Below are 5,308 nucleotides of genomic sequence, written 5' to 3' on the forward strand. Positions count from 1 at the left end.
CGTAGAGTCATTTTGTGATGCCATGTTGTATTTGCACATATCGAGCATATTGTGTGTATGTTATTGAAATGATTGGTATGTGTGGGATCTGACAACCTAGTTGTCTATCCTTGGTAGCTTCTCTTACCGGGAAATGTCTCCTAGTGTTTCCACTGAGCCATGGTAGCTTGCTACTGCTCCGGAGCTCTTAGGCTGGCCGGCATGTGTCCTTCTTCGTTCCTATATCTGTCCCTTCGGGGAAATGTCACACGATGAATACCGGAGTCCTGTTAGCCCGCTACAGCCCGGTTCACCGGAGTCCTGCTAGCCCAGTGCTACAGCCTGGATTCACTCGCTGATGACCGACACGTTCGATGTTGGGTCATGGATGCCTGTCCCTGTAAGTTTGTGCCACTTTGGGTTTACGACTAGCCATGTCAGCCCGGGCTCCTTATCATATGGATGCTAGCGACACTGTCATATATGTGTGCCAAAAGGCGCAAACGGCCCCGGGTAAAGGTAAGGCGACACCCGTAGGAATACCGTGCGTGAGGCCGCAAAGTGATATGAGGTGTTACATGCTAGATCGATGTGGCATTGAGTCGGGGTCCTGACATCGCCAGTGCGGATTACCTACACAGTGAGGAACATGATAGCCCTGAGGAATTTGAGAGTCAAATTTCCGACCGTTGCTGTGCTGCGCGCCAGCTATCCCAAAATATCTTATCCACCTAACGGTCATATCATTGAGGGGCATTTATGTCTTATCATGTCGGGCTGCTCCCTAGGCTATAAATAGCCGCCCCCTACAACCACTAGCTGGTTGGCTGCTCCGAGAGAATTTGACACTTGTCATTTGAGAGCAACCCATCCTCCGAGGACTTTGAGCGAAAATCATCGAGTGAGGAAAATGCCAAAAACCCAAACACCTACAAACCCAAAGTGATTGAGCATCACTGAAGAAATTGATCCTGCGTGGATCCGACGCTTGTTACCTTTGAAGACTATGCTTCTTCCAGACGGTTAGGTGTCAAGGTCTAGAGCATCCAAGAGGAATTGTGGATTGCCGAGTGACCAAGTCTGTGAAGGTTTGGAAGTCGCCTGAAGACTTACCACGAGTGATTGGACGAGATCTGTGTGATCTTAGTTCAAGGAGAATACGGTGAGGACTGGGTGTCCTGAGCTGCGTGCTCAGAGACTAGGTGTCCGGGACTGCGTGTCCTCGAGTTTAAATACTCAGCCGCTCCAACCAGACGTACAACTGAGACATCAGTTGGAACTGGTCTACCAAATCATTGTCTTCACCAACCTAACTGGTTCTATTTCCTCAACCCTTTCATTTCCTCATTACTGTGTTGAGTGTTTGTTCATATCTGTGTTTGAAGACTTTGATTGAAGACTTTCTCAATTTCCTCGGTTCAATTTCTTCAGTCTGTGTGTCTTCATCTTGTGTTATCTTGTGATTATGCTTTGTGTACTCTGTGTTAGTCTTTATTTCATCATGATGACCATGCTTGTATTCTGTTATGCTTACTTCTGAGTACTTATTCCGCTGCTAATAGTTCTTCGCTAAGGAATTTCCTCACCAGCAAATTCCTCATTGAAGAATTCATAAAAATCGCCTATTCACCCCCCTCTAGTCGACATAACGCACTTTCACATCCACATGGCCCGCGGTGACGATCTTCACGCCATTAAATACCTCCCCCTCAAGCTTAAAGGACCAGCCAGGCATTGGCTCAACAGCTTGCCAGCAGAGTCAATTGGGAATTGGGAGGACCTGGAAGCCGCATTCCTTGATAACTTCCAGGGCACTTATGTGCGACCACCAGACGCTGATGACCTAAGCCACATAATTCAGCAGCCAGACAAATCGGCCAAGCAATTCTGGACACGGTTCTTAACCAAGAAAAACCAAATCGTCGACTGTCCGGATGCCGAGGCCCTCGCGGCCTTCAAGCATAACATCCGTGACGAGTGTCTTGCCCGGCACCTGGGACAGGAAAAGCTGAAATCCATGGCAGCCCTTACATCACTCATGACCCGCTTCTGTGCGGGTGAGGACAGCTGGCTAGCACGCAGCAACAACCTCAACAAAAAATCTGGCAGTCCAGATATCAAGGACCGTAGTGGCAGGTCGCGTCGCAACAAAAACAAATGCCGCATTAACGACGATAACAGTGAGGATACGGCAGTCAATGCGGGATTCAGAGGCTCTAAACCCGGTCAACGGAAAAAGCCATTCAAAAGAACAACTCAGGGTCCGTTCAATTTGGACCGAATTGTCGACCGCTTGTGCCAGATACATGGCACCCCTGAAAAGCCAGCTAGCCACACCAATAGGGACTGTTGTGTGTTCAAGCAGGCAGGCAAGTTAATTGCTGAAAACAGCGACAAGGGGCTACATAGCTACGACGAGGAAGAGACCCGACCGCCGAACAATAGAGGACAGAAGGGTTTCCCCCCACAGGTGCGGACGGTGAACATGATATATGCCACGCACATACCCAAAAGGGAGCGGAAGCATGCACTCAGGGATGTATACGTGATGGAGCCAGTTGCCCCGAAGTTCAATCCATGGTCCTCTTGCCCGATCACCTTTGACCGAAGGGACCACCCCACCATTATTCGCCATGGTGGGTTCGCCGCATTGGTTCTAGACCCAATCATTGATGGATTTCATCTCACCAGAGTCCTGATGGACAGCGGCAGCAGCCTAAACCTGCTTTATCAGGACACGGTGCACAAAATGGGCATAGACCCCTCAAGGATTAAACCTACCAAGACGACCTTTAAAGGCGTCATACCAGGTGTAGAAGCCAATTGTACAGGCTCAGTTACACTGGAAGTGGTCTTCGGATCCCCGGATAACTTCCGAAGCGAGGAGTTAATCTTTGACATAGTCCCGTTCCGCAGCGGCTATCTTTCCTTGCTCAGACGTACCGCATTCGCAAAGTTCAACGCGGTGCCGCATTACGCATACCTCAAGCTCAAGATGCCAGGCCCTAGAGGAGTCATCACGCTCAACGGAAACACTGAACGCTCCCTCCGAACGGAGGAACATACAGCGGCTCTCGCGGCAGAAGTACAAATCCGCCTTTTAAGGCAATTCTCGAGTCCAGCTGCCAAGCGGCCAGACACAGCTAAACGTGCCCGGAGTAACCTACAACACGACCATATGGCACGTTCCGAGCACTCGTAGCGGTGCGGCCCCAACCCCAACCCCTGTAAAACATTAAGACAGACCCTTCGGGTACTCCATTACGCTCTGAAGATACCATGGGCATGGGGTAAGGGGCTCGACCACGATAAGCCCAGACTGCGGCTCAACCACACTAGGGGATCTTAAGTGTGCCGTTTCTTTTTCTTTTCCTTTTATTTTTTACCTACAGGACTCCATTCGTCAGAGGCCCTGTCCGGCAGCAGACATGCCGAACCCAAGATGCAACAGCCAGGGAAGGAGAAAGGCTACGACGAAAATCCAGGTGGTCTCCATTATGAGCATTAAATCTGGTTTATGCATTATACCGTAGCCTACCCCTGGAGGGGGACATGTTAAACAGTCCCATCCCTTGCTTACTGCACCACTTGTATCGTCCTGCACTTACTGTAGTTTTTATTGAATAAAGCAATGCAGCACATTTTTGCTTCCAATTGCATTTCTTTCTTACACATATGTTCATCTATGACATGTTGCATCCGTACGTTTTGGTACGGCTAAATACACCAGGGGCTTATGTTTCCCGCGTTATGGTGTGATAAGTCCGAACACTTTCACAAGTGCGGCACCCCGAACTTATAGCATTATATGCATCGGCTCCGAATCATGTTCTTGGGTCAATAGTTGGGTTTGCCCGGCTCCCATGTTTTGGTACCTTACGTTCCGTTTTATCGGCTGAGGTAGCACTGGGAGAACCACTGCGATTGCGCCCCAGTTGAGATGGGTTAACGCCTCAGTGGAGAAAGCTAAAACTGACCATCATGATGAGGCGAGAGCTGGTCACTGTTCGAGAGGTTCTTTGAGAGTCCCTAAAGACTTATGCCGCTTCGAGCGAGGATCCAGATTCTGTCCGGCCAAGGCATGGATAGCGCCCCAAATTCGGTCTTCCGAAAACCAGGGGCTTTGTCGAAATTTAAAATTATAGAATTCTATGGCTAAGTGAGAGTGTTCAAGCATTATACGTCCGGTTGCCTTGTTCGTTGTGTTGAGCGCCTCCCTAGATGGACCCAAAAATGGGAACAAGAGCGCTCGAATTTATCCCGAACACCCCAGCACTCGTGGCATGGGGGCTGAAGCCGACGACTTGCCATCTCTCAGATTTGATAAACAGCCGCACAGAAGGTAATATTTTAAATTAACAATCGTTGCTTAGCGCATATGAACCAAGTTTTCAGCGCACAGGATAACAAAATGCGAGTCTACTCAAATATTACATCTTTGGAGCACTCACCCGCAATAGTGCGGGCGCCCTTCAGCACACTCTTATAATACATCTCGGGCGTACAATACTCCTTGCCCTCTGGTGGTGGGTCCGTCACAAGCTTTTGGGCATCCATCTTGCCCCAGTGCACCTTTGCGCGGGCAAGGGCACGACGGGCACCTTCAATACAGGCGGAGTTCTTGATGACTTCAACCCACGGGCACGCATCCACCAGCCGCCGCACCAGGTCGAAGTAGCTCCCAGGCTTCGCCTCCTTAGGCCACAGCCGAACTATGAGGCCCTTCATGGCCTATTCAGCCGCCTTGTGGAGCTCGACCAGCTGCTTCAGCTGGTCGCTAAGGGGCACCGGATGTCCGGCCTCAGCATACTGAGACCAGAAGACCTTCTCCATTGAGATCCCCTCCTCGGCCCGGTAGAATGCGGCAGCATCGGACACGCTGCGGGGAAGATCTGCGAACGCTCCTGGAGAGCTCCGAATTCGGGTAAGCGACAGGTAATTAACACTCACATGCTTACTTTGCATGAAAAATGCCTTACCCGCTGCTATTTTCTTTATCGCCTCGATCTCCTGGAGGGCCTTGTAGGCTTTGGCCTTAGCGGCTTTGGCACTCTCAAGAGCCGTTGCAAGCTCAGACTCTCGAGTCTTCGAGTCACGCTCCAGGCTCTCATGTTTCTGCACGAGATCCTGGAGCTCTTGCTGTACCTCCGTCACCCGCGCCTCCTGCTTCTCTCGCTCGGTGCGCTCCGCAGCCGCATTGCGTTCGGCCGCGGCCACCGCCTCCTTCAGGGTCGCCACCTCGTTAGTGGCCCCTGCAATACCCCAGTTATCCTTGACATTTTTCTTGCAACCAAATCCTTTTCTGTAAGGTACAATTTTCATAAGGTAT

This window comes from Triticum aestivum, chromosome 4A, assembly GCF_018294505.1.
Source record: "Triticum aestivum cultivar Chinese Spring chromosome 4A, IWGSC CS RefSeq v2.1, whole genome shotgun sequence".
NCBI classification, from domain to species: Eukaryota; Viridiplantae; Streptophyta; class Magnoliopsida; order Poales; family Poaceae; genus Triticum; species Triticum aestivum.